General features: G+C 30.8%; 2 long non-coding RNA genes across 2 annotated transcripts; both read right to left on the bottom strand.

Annotated features, from left to right (window-relative positions):
- Window positions 1-1,248: 1,248 nt before the first annotated feature.
- On the bottom strand, window positions 1,249-4,967 carry LOC123265676. Its single transcript, XR_006509634.1, has 3 exons — window positions 4,882-4,967; window positions 3,610-3,613; window positions 1,249-1,260 (listed from the first exon to the last, which is right to left on the bottom strand). It is a non-coding gene; the product is annotated as an uncharacterized LOC123265676 (long non-coding RNA).
- Window positions 4,968-5,208: 241 nt separating this feature from the next.
- LOC123264890 lies at window positions 5,209-14,879 on the bottom strand. Its single transcript, XR_006509442.1, has 3 exons — window positions 14,857-14,879; window positions 7,534-7,538; window positions 5,209-5,340 (listed from the first exon to the last, which is right to left on the bottom strand). It is a non-coding gene; the product is annotated as an uncharacterized LOC123264890 (long non-coding RNA).
- Window positions 14,880-20,609: the final 5,730 nt, after the last annotated feature.

Raw genomic sequence — 20,609 nt, 5'->3', positions numbered from 1 at the left:
CCCAAAACCATTCGCTGTGGACATGGAAGAAACAACACTGACGTCAACACGGGCCCTGCGCTATCTAGGGGTAATGATAGACGAGAAACTATTTTTCCGCGAACACCTTGACAGTGCATGCAAGAAATCCAGCAAGACGGTATCTAGCCTAGCAAGAATCATGAACAACACTATGGGACCAAGAACCAAAAAGAGAAGAGTTCTTCTAGAAGTAGTCTTAGAGTCTGAGAGCTTAGTAATCTGCATGATCAAAAACGAAGATAACTGGTCAGCTGTCACAGCCTATGCACAGCGTCTTTTAAAGGAAAAATTCGCAGAAAGAGACTAGTAACTAGGAGCAACCGTCGTGAGACGCAACACGGACTGGATTGAAGTAATGCTAACGCGGTCCCGATCCAGTCTCCCCCGTAACATCTATGGGGAAAGAGAGAGGAGGATGTTTAGTCGGTATTGTTGTCAATAATATCGACTTCCGAGTCCGACATACCCAGTACAAACATCTCGTCCTGATATTGGGAATTTAAAAAAAACGTCATCTTTAAAGGAACCGTCTCTTACGAGACAATCTATCCTAATTTTCAGGATAAAGAAAGTAGTGGATTTTTGAAATAAATGTTGAAAATATAGGGTAGGGCTGGGCTAGTGGATCACTTTTTGGTTTAACCTTTCATAACTTTGACGATGTATCGGATTTAATCAAGCCATATACTGTTAGGTTCGTAATTTAGTCTTCTTCAAAAGGTCTAGCGACACAAAAACAATCCGAGTACAAATTTTCAAGTTATTTCCGGAAATACGCGAGCGCTCTAAATTGCTCAACGTTCCCTACTAGGGAGGCTAGTTGTGCAATGGCTAAAATAGACGGAATGACTGTATTGAATGATATGAAAACAAAATAAAATTGTAATTAACAAGCAAATATTAAATTTATTATAATTCTACATACATATAATTATGATTAGAATAATAATTATAAACATAACAACATTAATTATAATTATGTTATATATTTATTAATATAATATCAATATGAGTTATTTTAATTTTTACACATTATATTAAATCATCAGATGTACAAATCAATTGATAATTATTAATTTAGTGAATCTAATAGGGCTGATTTAACACGCAGTCAGCGCCTTGCTCAACTAGCCCCAATTGAGACAACAAAATAAAAGTTAGGTTATAAAAGAATGATAAGAATTAAAAATAAACAATCATATATAATCGAAAGGGCAAACATTAAGTCATCTTTGAATACTTTCGTGATCACAAAATAGCATTTTTAAGCGAGTGTAGGAGAAAAATTCTAAAGACCTGTTTTTTTTTTTTTTTTGACGCAAAAAAAAAGGAAAACGTTTTGTCAGTTAGTCTAAACATTGGACGGTAGTTGCCTTTCGCGCGATGTGTTCTCCTCTCGTAACCCTTTCTTTTCACCATTTACACTTTTGTTGTAAGTTGCTTAGTTTTCGAGATATTTCGATTGCACAACTTGCCCCTACGATCAACTAGCCCCGCCCTACCCTACCTCTGTTTTTCGCTATTCTCTGCTAAAAAAAAATAAGGAAAATGGTTGACCCTGCAGGCCATCCCTGCAACTTCTCGTTAATTCAATACCTAGGCGCTTAAAATTGCACTTATAAAGTTTTTGAGCTCTTCGAACTCAAAAATATAATTTATGAAAGTGACGTCATTCCCCTTCCACCACATTAAGGGTAACCAGAGGGTCCACTCTCTAGTCTCAAGGACCGATAGTGAAGGATGAGAAGTACAGGCGGGCCTTGTACTTACCCCCACCCTTGGGGTAACTCTAGGACCCCAGCGATGAGGGAAGACGACTTCACTTCCGAGTAGATCCCCATTTCACACACTTTGACTTATCTTGATCTCTATTGTATCATATACTTATATTATTGTAAACCCTTATATAAGTTGTACGATCTCTTTATTATTAATAAACGTTAAGTAACAGAATAACGCGTTTTTAACATTAATGTATTATTTTGAGCTCTCCGAGCTCAAATAGTTGACTGTTCTAAGCTTTTGAGCTCTTTGAGCTCAAAAGTCTGATGGAGGCTTAATAAAACTATTTTTTGAATTTTCAAACCGCAATAACTTCTGAATAAATGAAACAATTTTTACGTGGTTGATGGCATTCGATGCAGTTTTTTAAATTCTATTATATACTTTAGAAGACAAATTGATCAGACCGCAGTGAGGTTTACACACACACACACACACACACACACACACACACACACACACACACACACACACACACACAATCGCGCCAAGTCCACGTTCATAAACTATTAATATTTTGTAACCACGCACACTAAATACGTTCCAAAATTGTTTGTTTTAATTTTTAAATTTACAACAAAATTTTTTTTAATTTCCGAAAATCATATACAATTATATTGGTTACTTGGTTTTTTTAATTTCTTCTTTTATATCTTTTTGTAAATAAATAAAATTTTTTTTTCTTAATAGTTTATGAACGTGGACTTGGCGCGATTTATTTTGCAGTGAAACTGTTTTTGTTTGGAAACATACATACAGACACCATCGCGGGAATAGTCAGGAAAGCTTTCTAGGACCTTAAAATGTCGAGATCTGATGAAAACTCAATTTTCGAAAAATGGGGTACAAGCAATAACTTCCCGGTTTTTGAAAATTTTCAATTTTCTTAGCGGGAAGTTAAAAAAGTATAGAAGTCTTTATGGAAAAGTTAACAAATCGTAATGTAAACATTCAATCTAAATAATTTGTGTATGACATGAGCGCTTAAGGCATGCTTATTTGAATTTTCTAAATTTTTTTGTAAATTTTATGAGAGTAAAATTTATTGGAGTCTCAACAATACCATTAGTATTAAAATAGTATACAATAATTATTCATCTTACACTGAAAAAATGTATAAGTCCTATCGCAATACGTTTAAGTGTATGGCTTATACCCATGTTAAATGCGCCATCTGTATAAGTTATACGCTTAAATGTATTGCGATAGGACTTAAACTTCTTTTTCGGTGTATGGATTTTTTAAATTTATTATTTTTCACTAGTACACTGAAGTAAAAGTTAATGGTATTATTCTACATTTTTTTGTATAATATCTACAAATAATGATGTGAAAAATTGTTACTGTTATTTTTAAGCTAATTTTTAAAGAAAATTTCTTGCCATATAGAGAGCTAAAATGGTAACGTAAAAATAAATCAAAGGAAAGTTTGTTTAAATAAAAAAATCATTTTTAGTTACTGTAATACTTTTAAAAAAATGTACCTCTTTATGTGTATTTTTTTCTACACATTGATAAATACAAGTTGTGTTAGAGCTGCACGGAGGATAAAGTAATACAAATTTTGTCAACTAATATAATTTTAAGCTCAGTGTATCAGATGTATGATACCATTATATGAGAAATCTACCCGAAATATTGTATTCGATGAAAAATTGGTATCGCTTTTTCTGTGTAAGAAGAAACAAGTCAAAATCTAAGAATTGAATTTTATTGGTTATAATTTTTTTTTGTAGTTGGATACTATGCGCAAGAGACAACCTAATGCAAGTAAATTCTTTTTTTTTCTCATGATATTCTATCCACAATTCTTTTCATCTATTTTCCATCTATTGATACTTCCATACTTTATATCTACGCACTTTATCATCAGCCCTTTTCTTTGACCTATAACTTTCAACTTCGGTGCACTTTAATTCTTTACTTGGAATTCTTTAATTAAGTTTGTTACTTTTACTCACGCAACATTTATATAAATATGTTAATTTTAAAACTGTAACATTACGCAGTTCGTAACCACTTTACATGAAATGGCCGAACTTTACTTTAACTTAAGTTTAATTAGACTAGCTAAACAAAGATCTGTATTTGTGAAATTTTCATTTTTTGTGGTACGTTACAAAAAAATTACAAAGCATTTATATAGTCTATAGACAAACCCGAAAAAATAAAAAGCGTGTAAAAAATGTTTACTTCAAGAAGTGTGTACTATATTTTCTTAATAAATATTTTTTTATGGATAAAATATGTTTTGATTCGAGAAAAATATATCTTATCGAATACTTTTAGTGATTGATCACAAAGTCAACCTTCTAGCAAGAATAACATAAACCGTCTTAAAAAGTTAGAAACTGAACCGTTCCTTACAAAAAAAAAATGTCTACACTGAATAAAAAATTAGGAAAACGGTTGACCCTGAAGGCCATCCCTGCAACTTCCCGCTAATTCCATACCTAGGCGCTTAAAATTGCACTTATAACGTTTTATATACAATTTATGTGTTATTTTGAGCTCGCCGAGCTCAAAGAGATAGCTTTCCAAAGAGCTCAAAACTCTTGTCAAACTCAAAGTTCGATGAAACACGATTTTTAAAATTTTCAAAATGCTATAACTTTTAAATAAATCAACCGATTTTCACGCGGTTGGCGGCGATCGATGTAGTTTTTTAAGCTTAATAAATAATTCAGAACAAAAAAATTGATCTGATAAAAAATTTCAGAGTTATTAAAAAAAAAACTTTTTCCGATTTTTTTCGACGATATCTCACGAACGCATCAACCGATTCTGACGCTTTTGGTGGCGATCGATGCAGGTTTTCAAGGTTAAGAGTTAATTAGTTTTTGAGGTCGATCGGTTCAGATAATTCGGAGATATTTTAAAAAAATGAAAAAAAAAAACAACTTTTTGACGTGACAACGTCTTATAAATTGATGAACTCCAACAGAACTCACGAAAAAATGTCGCATTCCGCTTGAGCGTTCCGCCTGAGCCTGTGCGTGCAAGCGAGAGCGCGCAACAAGCGATAGAGAGGCACGATTAAACAAACGATAGAGAGGCCCAAGCGTTGGCTTATGACACATGTATCTCTCTTTTCGCGTAACGTCAGAGCTAGCAGTCAGAATATTGTTCTATAACTAATTGTTCGTGATTATATTTAAACAAATTATATTAATTATATCAGATTATTATTGTTGATAATATTAATAATTGTTAATAAATAATATCAATTATAAATAAATTAATTAATAATAATTATAAACGATAAATTAATAAAATAATTAATAATAAAATAATAATAAAAAATAATAAATTAATAAAATAATTAATGTTAATTATAAATAACAATAATCATATCAATTATCAAATTATTGTATCAATTTTTTATTAACAATGTATCAATAAGTCCTTTTTTTTGTTAAAATAAATTTTTAAATTTTTAAATACAAAATAATGATAATTCAGTGATAATAATTCATTTCAATTCATAAAAGTATGCAATTTTTCATCAATGTTTCTTTATGACGTTATCACGTAAAACTATCGTCCGTAAACCAACTTTACAGACAACCAATTTTTTTTTTCACTTTTTTTGCAATTTCTCGAAATCTACTGGTCTGAATCGGTTCCAACTTACAGGATATCTAAGTTTGGCAAAGATCTTTCGAATGATACCAACTGCGATCAAATCGGTCAAGCCATTCAGAAGTTATAAGAGGTTTACACACACACACACACACACACACACACACACACACACACGCGCGCGCGCGCGCGCACACGCATACACACGCACACACACAGACACATGCACACACACAGACACACGCACACACACACATGCACAGACGTACGGACATCATCGTAAAAATAGTCAGGGAAGCTTCTTAGAGCTTCAAAAGTTAAGGAAATTAAAAATTTACTTGAATCAAGAGAAAAATTCATGAACCAATAAAAATTTCTTAGTTTCTTAGTCTGAGAATTTTTCTTCTCAAGTCAAGAAGATAAAGTTCTTCAAAATTATTGACTTGATTCAAGTAAATTTTTTTTCTGTGTACTTATTTAGATTAAGAGGTTAATTAACTTTTTCATTAGTTATAACACCAATCAAATTAGACATATCAATTATTAGATCAAAAAAGACATCTAAAATTAAATTTTATTCCAAAAATTCCTTGTAACAACCTTCGACCCTCCGGCTCAGTACCTCACTTTATTTCCCACAACCAGAAAATCGATTTATGTCAAACACGGTTTGTTAATTAAATTAAATTAATACTCAATTTTCATGTATAAAAATAATAAATTCTTAGCGTTAGTAATTATCATCACAAGAGTTTAAAAAAATTTTCTACTAAATTTACCCAAGTCGATCGTTATTTACTACCAACAAATACAGATTGATAGTAAAAAAAGTAAAATTAAATCGGACGAAAAATTTTTTCCTCTTGTCTATAGTATAATCGGAAGAAAAAAGTGAAGCGAATAAATCAGTATAATAACGTTATGAAGAAGAGAGTACACCGAGCATCCATAATCTTTATACCGGTGGTTGCTTCAATCGCACAGTAATACAGGGGGTGTGAGAAAAACGTGTCGTCATAGTCGTTGTCGGCGTTTTGACAAGTGCGCTTGCGCCAAAACAAACGAACGACGCGCTTCATGAACGCTTTCTTGTCCGGTGCCCACTTTCAATTCACGTCGCGTGTCCGTTTCATCACGGCGCTTTATTCAGTGAGCTTCAATTCAAAAGTATATAATTGAATATGAATATTAACTATAAATAAATTGTTTTTTTTTTATTTATTTTTTTGTTTTTAGTAGATACTACATCTTTAATTTACACTTTGTATTTTTCTGTCACCGTAACACTATGACATATTTCCAATAATTAGTCTTCCTAATAACAAAAAAATAAAAATAACAAAACTTTATTTCTGAGTCAAACTTCCATCGTTTTTATTTTGAATAAATTAGTTACTATTACTAATTTTTTTTATCATGAAATGTGGTGTTAGTCAACAAGTAGGCAATGATTGGCAAGTGGACAATAGATTAGCGGGCAATCACTGAAAATCAACAGGGTCGAATATTTTTTACACGTGTACAAGTGGTTGTTTTTCTTGTTAAATACAATAAAAAAGATTTTATATTGATGTTTAGAAAATAAAATAGTGATAATTATTCAGTGGATGGATTTTTAACTAATTTTGTGATAAGAACAATGACTAGAGTTGATTGAAATTTCGATAGGAACTGGCCTATTTTTTGTCAAGTCCCAGCGACTGAATGCTCAAGGTAAGAAGATTGAATTAATTTATTTTTCATTTTGTTTGTTTTATTGACAACGAGTCACGCGAAAAAAAATCTTGATGGTCAAGATAAATTTTAAATTGTCTGCTTTTCAAGCAAATACCGAATTAGAGTGAAAGATATTAAAAATGATCATAATTTATAATTTAATTTATCTTCAAAAAATAATGAAATTTGCGATTTTGAAAAAGTGTAGTTGACAATAGATCGAATCAACTGGTTTGGCCTACATTACAAGAAATGATAGACATATTTTTCTGACCTATGAAAGCGATCATATTTTGCAATCAATTCGTTCATTAGCTTCAAAATTATCCAAAAAATAAGAGAGGGTAATTCAGACCATCATCGATTAGCTATACATTTTTTTCGTCTCTCAAGACTATTTCCAAGTTTTTTTTTATATTATAAGCGGTGAACCAGATCTTCTTCGATGTTACTTCGATAATAATTACAGTCATTTATTCAAATTTCGAGTTTTAACAAAAGAGGATTTTTGGAAAGAAAATGTTTCAAAACTAATGACAATTTTTTATACTCTTAAAAACAATTAACCAATTTATTCATCGGAAAGTTATAAGTTTTAAACTTCGTAATTCTTGGATCAAAAAATTTTTAAATTCCAGGTTCTAATTTTCATATTATACAAGTCGTCTGATTTATCTCAAAATCAGTAAATGTCAAATTTTTATAACTCTTTTAACTTTGTATTATTGGACGAATTCGATAAAATTTCAGAGTTGTCTGTTCCGAAGTTTTAAATGAATTTTTCGTCAAATTAACGGAACGATATCATTAAGCTAATTTTGTGCATACAACTAAGAATTTTTATCATTTTCAATTAATATTAACATTTTGATTGAGCCCTTATTAAATTATATATATATATATATATATATATATATATATATATATATATATATATATATATATATATATTTATACATAAATGGAAGCGTATATTTCTGGATAATCCGAGTCTCTATACTTGGTACTAATATCATTCAATTGTAAAATAAACTTTTCTGTTGTAAAAAATTTTATTTGCCTCGTTCTCATCAATAAACCGATATATAACGTACTAGGTAGCATTACTATACAAAAAAAAAATTTATAAAGTCTATTGGAAACAACGATAAATACATATATAAAATTTCACCTAATCTATGGGTATTTATATTTTTATATTTTCTATGAAAATTTATCATTTTTTTCCAGTAAGAAAAATACTGCTGTTAATTCTTAATATTTTCATACATGTAAGAATCTAATAAATAGTTTACAAATTAATACAGAAACTCAATAAATATCTTGTAAGTTTCTCTAAGAGGTGACAAAATTTTTAATTTTGTGAATAGGCAACATTGTTTTATTATAGCACCAAATGTTTCATCTCGATAAATCACTTATGCTCAAAAATAGTAACAAGTAATAAGTAAGAATAATGATGACTATCGATAAACAATATTTAAGGTATTGCATTTCTTGCATTTAAAATTAAAAATATTCTCAGACCAACAGAAACAATTCGTTTTCTTTTTCACTGGGGGAAAATCCCGTGACCCATAAAAGTTAATGTTTGATATGTTTATATATTTTAGAATGAAGAAAAATATTATTTTATCGAACTTAATTTTTAGAGGAATTAATTTTTTTTTTTAATTTCAAATCATACTAAACGTGAAAATCTATTTTTTAACATTTTTTAATATTTCACAGAAAAAAAATGTTTTTATCGAATTTTTAAAGTATTCCAGTTTGCCCTCGTGCTTCGTTTTGCTTTTCTTTGTCGCGTATTTCTTATATTGCAGCTTATATATAGTGAAATTGTTAACACAAATTAAATGTCATGCGATGAAAAGTTATTAAAAAGACATTCCGTTAATTTAATGCTACGATGTATTAAGCTAGATAAAATACAATTTTTCCGTATTTCATAATATCACACAGCTTATATTTTCGGAACTAAGCATTTTAGCGATATAAATACGAAGTATCAATTTCGTAGAAAACTGAATTTCTTATAAACTGTTTGGTCGAATTTTTTAGGTACACAGCAAAAAAATTTTACGAAAATTTCCAATACAACTATCGTAATGCTGGACTATACTTGTATTACCGGTAACTTTCAAATATTTTAACATATTCACAATTTTAACAAATATTTTAAAATATTCACAACTGCTTCTTTATCTTTCCAATAAAAGAAAAAATTAGGAAAACGGTTGACCCTAAAGGCCATCCCTGCAACTTCCCGCTAATTCCGTCAATACCTGGCCACTTTTTTCAGCTCTTCGAGCTCAAAAATACAATCTGTGTGTTGTTTTGAGCTCTCCGAGCTCAAAAAGATACCTGTTCTATGCTTTTGAGCTCTTTGAGAAGAAGTTTCATAGGACACTATTTTTTGAATTTTCAAACCGCAATAACTTTTGAATGAATGAACCGATTTTTACGCGGTTGGCGGCATTCTACGCAGTTTAAGCCTCATAAAGAATATCTCAGTTTTAATTGGTCAAACTAGAAATTTCGGAGTAACTCCAAAAAAACACTTTTTTCGGTTTTCTTTCGTTCACGATATCTCTCGAACGAATCAACCGATTTTGACCGGATTGGCAGCGATCAACGTGGTTTTTCAAAGTTGAGAGATGATTAGTTTTTAGAATCGATCGGTAGAGCCGTTTAAAAGTTATCCCAAAAAAACCACTTCAGAAAAAAATTTTTTTCCTATTTTTTTTAAATTTCTCCAAATTTCTCAAAATCTATCGGTCCGAATTGATTCAAATCAACAGAAAATCTTAGTTTGGCGAAGCCCATTCGAATGTCACCAATCGCGATGAAATCGGTTCAGCCGTTCAAAAGTTATAAGAGGTTTACATACACACACACACACACACACACACACACACACACACACACACACACACACACACACACACACACACACACAGACATGATGACACCTTTGCGGGAATAGTCAGGAAAGCTTCCTAGGACCTCAAAACGTAGAGATCTGATGAAAACTCGATTTTCGAAAAACGGGGTAAAACCAATAACTTCCTGATTTTTGAAAATTTTCAATTTTTTTTTGCGGGAAGTTAATAAATTTTACAATAGTTGAATTAGAATGTTTTTTAATTAGTGTGAGGATTGGCCGTGCACAGCGCTAGACTCCGAGCTTATGTAAATGTATGTAAAAGCTTAGGTAAATGTTGAAGGACGTCAGTAGTAGTTTACCTCGGATAGCGTAGAGGGAGAATCTCTGGCTACCAACTAAGAGTTCTGGGTTCGATTCCCAGATGAAAATTCCGATTTATTTTTCGGTTACTGCAAAGTTACCAATCAGTCCAATCTCCTACCTTCTCCCTCCGTAAATTCCTTTTAAAAAAACCGACTGTCAATTTTTACGATAGTTGAATTGTAAAGTTCACTCACACGTTTTGTATAATTAACTCTATAGTATTAGTCTTTTTAAGTCTCTTGCTAGTATTATTTATTAAATAAAATTAACGATATTGTATCTTAAAAATTATTATATGGAAAGTATAGTTCACCTTTACAATTCTATATAAGATAGATTACGATAGAAAAATTGAAAAAATTCCTTGAATTTTCTTTCTGTGTAAAACGAGGCATTCTCTCATTATCGTCAAAAATATATAAACAAAGTTAGAAAAATGGCTGAAACCTAATACAATTAAGTGAACGAAAGAAGAGTAAATTTTTTTAAGGGTTGTATTTAAAAAAATTTTTTTTTATATTAGCAGCGGTGCCGTACTTTCGAAAATTTGTAAATTTTTATCACTAAAATTCAAAATAATTTAAAAGACCCAAATGAATTTTATCATGTTAATCGATTTATTACAAGCTATCAACAATATAAATGTAACACTATCAGTATTACAATTGCATTATTAACCTCAAGATTGATAAAAAAAAAAAGCAAAAAGTACAAGCCACGATAGCAAACTTGATAATAACCACCCTTAACCTTTTTCGACCATGCAATCAATAAATATCGATTGAATCTCTGGGTACGTATGATGATGTCTTTTGAAATATGCAAAACTTTACGGGCACAATGTGCGTATATATGCCCGTATTTAACGATATTTTAACACAGACTTTGTGTAAATAACCGTGTTATGTATTCACAGTTAACTGTTCGATATAGAATATTTTTAACTTCTTCAATTCATATTTTATAGCTGTTGTATATTTTCTATTTGCTAGATAAATTGAATTAATAATATTTTTTCGTCACGCTATACATCAGTGTCTATAAATAAATATAATAGGAAAATATACAACCGAAAATAAAAATGGTTTTAAAATACTTAAAAATGGTTAATAAACATTTTATTGCAAATAAATTTAATATTATAAGGAGCTATTTGAATGAGAAAAATGAATTTAAACTTTCGACTTTAGCGCTCGTGTCATGAATCGTTTAACTTGTCGAATAAGATTCCAGATCGGTTGGACGTGATAATAAAAAATTACTGCGAGACCTTCAAATAAACAAAATCCTTGTGATAATGTATACAAAAACACTATTCTACAATAATTATGGTAGCAGATTCGTGATTTCTAGAGCGTGACTTTCATACTATCGAAATAGTAATCTTCATGAACATGTAGTTCATATATATATGCATATACGAAAGATTTTACATACTTGTATGCACTTGTAGTTGAATAGTAAATGTGACAGTTTTCCCACACTACCCGACAATACTTAGGACATGATTAAAGACTTGACGTATATTCCTATGATGACTTCTTAGCTGTCTTGAAAATATGTCATTTACTTTTTTATATGCACCCTAACTACATTATGACACAAATCTTTTTATTTGAAATAATGATTTGACGCTTTCATTCACTATTGACAATTTAACATTTCCTTTTCCGATAAATGTAACAAAATTATATCTTTGAGGATAAAAGAGGAAGATAAATCTAAAAAACAAATTATCCTTTTAAAGATCAAGTCACTTAGTCAAAATTTTTGTTATAAGTTTTTGTTTAATTTAAAAACAAGTATTGAATGATAAACAATTTCAATTTTTTGAAGTTTACACATCTAAAAATGCACGCAAAAAATTCAAGATTTCATCCGTACGCGAAGTGATCTATTTTTTTACTCCGGTACTACGTGTGATGAAATTGATGATTCACTCTGAATATACTTTAAATTTTTTACAGTGGATGAAAAATCTTTACATAGTAGTTTGAATAAAATCTCACAGAAAAATTGGTAAAAAGTTATGAAATTCATAAAAACTACCTCGTTAGAGAAAAATTTATTCTGGATGACTAATGAATACGAACAAATTATTTTTTCTAATTTAAACAACAATTATTATCGATACATAGAAGCCAACAGAGCGGTTCTGATGATTAAAGTGACGTCACTAGACTAAAGTTAAGGTGCAATTGTAAAAAGACCGAATCTGCTGTCATGACATGCATATGAGCAATAAAATTGTATTCATCAAAAGTTATTGAGTCAACACTAGCTCAAAATTTCAAAAAAGCTCAGAAAATCCAAACTATACGCATCGTGACACTAATTTAATTTTTAATGAAACATAAATTGTTTTGTTAATCCTCAAAGTGAAATGGAAAAGAGAAAAACTTATTTATGATAACTAAGACGGTAAATTATAAAAGGACAAAGATGAGAGTGTAAGAATTCATGTTATCAAATAAGTAAACGAATTATGACAATTATAATTTAAAATGTTTCGCGGCATTTCTGCTCAAATGAGAAAACTAAGATGCATGCGCTGCAACTACAAATGAGATTAGCAGTGCCTATATGCTGGTTAAGACTAAAAATCATTTTAGAAAATTCATTTTACAATCAATTCAAGTGTATGAAGGACTAGCCGAATTTTTTTGTTTATCGGTTATAAATAAACGACAGCCAATTAGACAACCATTTTAATACGCCACAACTACGGTGATTATAAAGCTAATAAAGAAAAAAATAGAATCAATAGACCGAATATTTTGGCGATTAGAGTGTTTACAAGCAAGTCATGTATTTACAGACTATATTATATACATCCTATTGTACACGCCGTTAGCGTGAACGCTACTGGTTGTGTTTTACTGTCGATAAAATATTTTACGTCAAATTTCTCACAAAAAAACTCGTCACTATTGTTTCCAATCAGCAAAAATAAAGATACGACTGTACATAAATACGTAGATAATCTATATTCTATTATTCCTATACACAAAATAGTCACTCGTGAAACTCACTTTGTGCGCTCAATTTCGCTCTTGTGGGCAATTAACAACACCGCACGAGCAGATACTAATTTTTATTACAAATGCAGCGATCAATTCCAGAACAACGATGGGATCCAGGGATAAAGCCCTGATGGTGGGATGGGGGGGGGGGTGGATAGTTGAAAAAATCTAAGAAAAATTGAAATAATTAAAGTAATTTTATTTTGAGCAATTAGCATGTGCTAAATACGAAACAATTAATTATTATGACTTTTCTTTAATTTCTATTTCATTTTGATCTTGTTATACAAATCAATTTTCATCCATCACGTCAACCTCATTTTTCTAGTATTAACACGTCTAATTTTTTTTTTGTTTTTTTTTATTTACATTCTTATTTCAATTTTAGCAGTTCTTGATCGTCACCAAGAATAATTTTTGTGTGGTAGGTAATTGAACTTCACTAGTAGAAATAACATCGAGATTTTGGCTAGTAACTGGCCAGTTTAACTAGACTTAAACCAGGAACTGGCCAGTATAATATCGAATTTCTGTCAAGTAACTGGCCAGTTCATTAAAGATTCAATGAAACATGATAGCTTTGAAAAAAATGTAAATTTTGGTGGAAATTTTGAAGCTATCAAAATTCTCAGTCGATCAAAAAATGATAAGATTTGTTTTAAAAAATTAACAATCAAATCTAACATAACGCAACGATTGATAAAGAATAAATAAATAAATAAATAAATAAATATTAACCTGTACATACAAAAAACATAAATTAATTACGACTTAGTTGTGGGTGGTGCAATTTCTAGTTCCTACGTGATATCACTGGCCAGTTACTGGTTTAAATTGAGTGAAAACTTGATTATTTCTACTAGGTTTACTGCATCTAATAACCGTTTAATTTATACAAAACTCATGCTGTTATTATAAAATTAGTCATCAGCTGTTAATTTTACTTAAAGACGAGTGCTAACATAATATTTATCTCCCATGAGACGTGAGTAATAAAAAAAAAAATATCGATTTTAAAGCTATACTGTATTGTTACAGTAGCTATCCCCATTTAACCATGTTTTAGATTCTTACTGTAGTCAACTACTAGATCGCTTTGATAGCTATGCGTTAGGTGACTAAAATATCCGAGCAAAAACAGTGTCACTGTAAAAAAATCGCGCCAAGTCCACGTTCATAAGACTATTAAGAAAAAAAAATTTTATTTCTTTACAAAAAGATATAAAAAAAAAAAAAAATTAAAAAATCCAAGTAACCGATATGGTTGTATATGATTTTCGAAAATTAAAAAAAATTTTTTTGTAAATTTAAAAATTAAAAGAAACAATTTTGGAACGTATTTAGTGTGCGTGGTTACAAAATATTTCACTTTTTATGAAATTCCTAAAATCTATCTACTAGGACTTTTAAAAAAAATTAAAGTTCACAATCATGCACACCAAGTACGTTCCAAAATTGGTTTCTTTTAATTTTTAAATTTACAACAAAATTTTTTTTTAATTTTCGAAAATCACATACAACCATATCGGTTACTTGGATTTTTTAATTTTTTATTTTATATCTTTTTGTAAAGAAATAAAATTATTTTTTCTTAATAGTCTCATGAACGTGGACTTGGCGCGATTTTTTTTTACAGTGAAACTGCTTTTGCTCGGATTTCAGTATTTTTTGTAATTATAATAAAAATTGACAATTTTAATTTAATACATTTCCGGTGGCCAACTATCCCCTTTAAGCTATAATTCATGTAAAAGTTATTCTTGCGCCGCCTGGCGTATGTAATTGTGAACTGTTAAATGTCTTTTTTCACTGTAGTTTCCATCTATTATAAGATTAGCATGCATTCTTACATTATTTAGTCTCTGATCGTCCGCTTTTTACATAAAAAAAAAGTTAGAATCTAAAAATCTGGGTCGCTATAGTTTGTGCTAATTATTTTTAATAATTTTAAATATAAATTATAAAGATAATTGATAATAATCAAGTAATACGTGTAATAAAGAGCATGAACTACTATTATAAAATATCATATAAAAAAAAAATCAAAATAAATTTGAAAAAAAATTTGTAACCTCAAAAAACCGTTCTGCTTACGGTTTATAAACACTCGGTAGTCTGGCTTGAGAACGGAATTTGGCGCCAGACTCTATCGAGTCTGTTGATGGGATCGCTCTTAGAGCGTGCTATATGGTTCGCTGTAGTCGAGAGTCTTGCGTACTGCCTCGTGTGTTTACATAATTCTTAATCTCTAGAATTGAAATACTTACTTATTTTTTTTAACATTTATTCAGAGATGAATTATATAAATTCATTCATATAATTTTAATTAAAAATTGATTAATAGGTAGATAATCATAAAAATAATTAGTGCAAAAATGTCAGTTAAGTTTATCAAGAACCATGATTTAAATTTTATTAAAACAAATAACTAATGCTTAATAAAATTTTTTTTTCCCCTCCGGGCGTAAAGCGTCAACTTTAGCCCCGCTGCGCGAAACGAAGTTGCCGCTTTCCGCCTTCGTCGGGGAAAAAAATAGTATACACTGCTCGGGAAGTAAATAAGAAAGCCTCAGATCACATGTTTGTTGACCTCGGCTTCGCCTCGGCCAACAATTACCTGTGATCTGGGACATTTCTTACTTTACTTCCCTAGGAGTGTAATATACTATTCCACAGAAAATTTTAGTTTATAAATTGATGCAGATATATTCAATTACCATATATAGTAATGAATGAATTTTATAATAAAAATGAATAAGGACTAATTGAGTAAATAAATAATTTTTTAAGATTGAAAAATAAATTAAAACTTGATTAAAAAAAATTAGGAAAACGATTGATCCTGAAGGCCATCCCTGCAACTTCCCGCTAATTCCATTCCTAGACGCTTAAAATGACACTTATATGCCGTTTTTTAGCTCTTTGAGCTCAAAAATACAATTTATGTATTGTTTTGAGCTCTCCGAGATAACTCAAAGAGATAGCTTTTCTATGCTTTTGAGCTCTTCGAGCTCAAAAGTCTGATAGAGGTTTGATAAAACACTATTTTTTGAATTTTTAAACCGCAATAGCTTTTGAATGGATGAACCGATTTTTAAGCGGTTGGCGGCATTCGACGCAGTTATTTAGGCCTCATAAAGAATTTTTAAGTTCGAATTGATCGAACTATAAATTTCGGAGTAATTCCGAAAAAAAACTTTTTTCGGTTTTCTTTCCTTCACGATATCTCTCGAACGAATCAACCGATTTTGACCGGATTAGCGACAATCGACGTCGTTTTTCAAGGTTAAGAGCTGATTAGTTTTTGGAGTTGATTGATAGAGCTGCTTAAAAGTTATAAAAAAAAATTCTTTTCTCAATTTTTTTCAGATTTCTCGAAATCTATCGGTCCGAATCGGTCCAAATTGTATTTAAAATCTAAGTTTGACAAAGCCCTTCCGAACGGCACCAACCGCGGTGAAATCAGTCAAACCATTCAAAAGTTATAGGAAGTTTACATACTTACACACACACACACACACACACACACACACACACACACACACACACACACACACACACACACACACACACACACACACACACACACACACACACACACACACACACACACACACACACATACAGACATAGTACACATAGACACACATTGCAGAGAAGGGTAGGTGGAAGCACCGCCTCATACCTCGGATCGACATTTGGCTTAACCGGAATCACGGCGAGGTCAATTACTATCTTACGCAGATGTTGTCGGGATATGGGTGTTTTCGAGAGTATCTTCACCGCTTTAAGCACGATGACTCTTCGGAGTGCCCGTCCTGCCCAGGAGTTGCTGAAGATGCGGAGCACGTCTTCTTTGTATGTCCTCGTTTCGATCCACAGCGTGAAGAGTTAGAGAGGATCCTGAACCAGAGAATGCAACCAGATTCACTAGTGGAAGCAATGTTGTCATCAGAAGCTGCCTGGAACGCTACCAACACGTTTGCAACAGAAATCCTCAAAGACCTGCGTTCCACCGAAAGAAGAAGAGCAAATATCAGAAGATAGAAGGAAGGTAGTTAACACCTTAGCCACCAGAAAGAAGAGCAGTAGCTAGTTCCTCCCCTCATGAAGTAATGCCTGACGGCGGTTCCCATGAGGGATTAGAGGAAAAGAAAGAAAAGGGGTTTAGTTAGTAGGGGCGTTAGCGTCGAGTTTTAGTATGACGCTGCGTCGAGTCTTCACATATCCAGGCGAAACAGTTATGCCTGGAATCCGCAAAAAGGATTCCCCCCTCTAAAAAAAGAAAAAAAAAAAAAAGAAACATACAGACATAGTGACACACTCGCGGGGATAGTCAGGGAAGCTTCCTGTGGCCTTCAAACGTCGAGATCCGATGAAAACTCGATTTTTGCAAAACGGGGTAAAACCAATCACTTCCCGATTTTTGAAAATCTTCGATGTTCTTAGCGGGAAGTTAAAAAACTCAGAAAAATTGCACTGAAAGAGTTTTTTCAAAGCTCAAGTGTTTTTGTCTATTTATTACGTTTTCAAATAAAAAAATATCAATCAATGTAGAACTGCATACTTACTATTTATCAACAATTACCAATATTTTTTTCACTAATTTTTCATGATAACATAAGAGTCAGCTGTGTGCTATTTCAGATTTTGTATCTTTTTTAAAAAATATTTTTTTTTTTTTTTTAACAAACAGAACGAATTGTTTTTTATATCATCGGATTCATTTATTCTTTGTATTTTCATGATATTTATATCCTGTCACTATCTTGGAAATGTAATATGACTGTAATAGAGACGAACAAAATTAGAAAAAAAAATTATTTTTAAATGAAAATCTGCAAAGCTGATTGCTTTAATGAAACATTGCAAAAACAGAGATTTGAATAAAATGTCCTCCATCGACCTACTTTTATGCTGTTGAATTTTCATTTTTTATAAAATAAAAAAAAAACCTTTCTAGCAATTACTATCTAGAATTGTTTTACTTTTGATAATTAACAAAAATTTCAAATTAACCATTCGAAGTAAAACAACCATATGTTTATTCTGTCTTTGTAGCCTTTACTTATCTCTATCCAGTTAATTTCTATAATACTATTAGAGTAAAGTTAGTATAGCATAAAAAATGATATCTTTAACTTATATTGTGCGATTCAGTAGAACAAGCAGATAACGAAAGTCAAAAAATAAAATAATAAAAAAACTGAAAATTATTCATGTTTTTTACCTATCAGCCGTTTTCAATTTTTCACTGTCAAATAATCACTTGAAATATAGCTTTTTAGATTCTCAACAATTTTGTCTATGTATGAATATCAAACCTAAGAGAATAATAAAATTACACGGTGCTCAGTGGGTGTAGCATATAAATAATATCAATGCGCGGAGAATGATGATGTGGATTTGTCGTTCATGCTGCGGTAAACATGTATGTATTCGTGGTTGCATATGGTTCGAAGCGTGACTATATCTCAATGGAGATTCGTAAGCCACAATTAATTTCATTGAATCATATTTATCACTCCAATTAGTAGCATTATTATTCAAAACATCCTATGCTAAAAATTTATTTTATTAAATTCTGGTCTCAATCTAAACTGTGATTTGGCTTTTGATTCAATTTTGATGTGATAATATAACATCTATTTTTAGTGATGATACATTTATTTTCTGGGAAAAATTTTTTTCATTAATGACATTAATAACTTCTATAGCCACGCTAATTGTCAACCTTATTAATTGACGATAGCTGAGTGATGTAAAAAAAGAGATATTTATGTCATAAGGCCGTAAAGTGGCGGTATTCTGACAGCGACAATATTTCGATATGAGCTGAAGGTTTGTGGTGGGAATGTTCGAAGTGGGTGTAATTTTAACGCTCTTTTCCGAACATTTGCGTCACAAATGTTAAAGCAAATATCGAAAAAAGTCGTTGTCAATATCGCCTCTAAACAGCCAAATGACATACAATATTTTTTGTCATTATCACTCCATAAGTTTAACTTTTGAATGATGTGAGGCAAATAATGACATTTAAATTTTATGAAGTTTCACAGGGGCCAAAAAACTTAATTTTATAATAATTATCTGTTTCTTAATATTTATTTATGTTGAGAGTATGATTAATATTTATTATTCACTTGTATCGTGTATTTATTGTTGATAAAACGCGTAGTTGTTATTTTATTAACATATATTAGGTTCGCCTGGTAATAAACTACCCGAAGAGAGATAATTAGCGCCACTCAATAGTAACTAAGTCTAATATTTACTCAAAATCACCGGTCAGTACACTAGAATGTGACTTTTTTTTTACAATCTCTCTCAATTCCGTCTGGGTGTACACGAAAAGTCCGTAAAAAAGGGGTAGGTAAACTTCACGGCCTAGGCTGTAAAAAAAGTCCCTTTATGGGCGCCACCCAACGCTCAAAAGTTGAACTTTTGGAGCAAGTATGACAAAAATATACTTTGCATGCGTGGACCGTATGAGACAGTATGCTTTACTGTCAACGAAATATCAAGATCCCAACAATTTGTCTTATTAAATCATACCGGATAGTCATAATATATAAATGATACAAAAAGCACAATTGTGACTATTGTTCTCGTCCAATTTAATAATATTCAACAAATTTTATTACAAACTTTAACCAAAAAAGTTTCGATGTTAATTTTTCAAATGTTACAACGTTTAGCTGATTTATATCGTCGATCATTAGCTCTATATTTACATCTAAGAAGTTGATTAATTCGACGTATTTTAATTCATATTTTGTTTTGCAGGTTGCCTGAAGAAATTGAAAATAAATCAACAAAACGTTGCAAAATTTAAAAAAAATGGAAACTTCGAAACTTGAAACTTTTTTTGCCTAAGTTACTAATAAAATTTTTTTAATAAAAAGCACAACAGTAGAAAGAAAAACCATCACTGAACTTATCAAAATTTTTTTTGGATCAATTAATTCCTCTTTTTACTTGAGAAAAAGTGGTTTTAATAACTTATGGTATGGATTTTCAAAGTCTTTATAAAGAGTTCAGCACGAAAACTTTGGAAAAAATACGTCTAATTTATACTGAAGAGAAGATAAAAGAACTTCAATAACTGTAACGTTCCGGTCAAATTCAGGGGCGGGACTTAATTTTGGTGAAATTTTATTTGCAAAAATTTAACAATTAAAAATTTATTTAAAAGTTTTAAATGACCCTGGGAGTGATTCGTTACTTTGCGTCAG

This window comes from Cotesia glomerata, linkage group LG5 (assembly GCF_020080835.1).
Source record: "Cotesia glomerata isolate CgM1 linkage group LG5, MPM_Cglom_v2.3, whole genome shotgun sequence".
Taxonomy (NCBI): Eukaryota; Metazoa; Arthropoda; class Insecta; order Hymenoptera; family Braconidae; genus Cotesia; species Cotesia glomerata.
The sequence above is the reverse complement of the archived record's forward strand: the minus strand, read 5'-3'. Positions and strand labels throughout refer to the sequence as shown.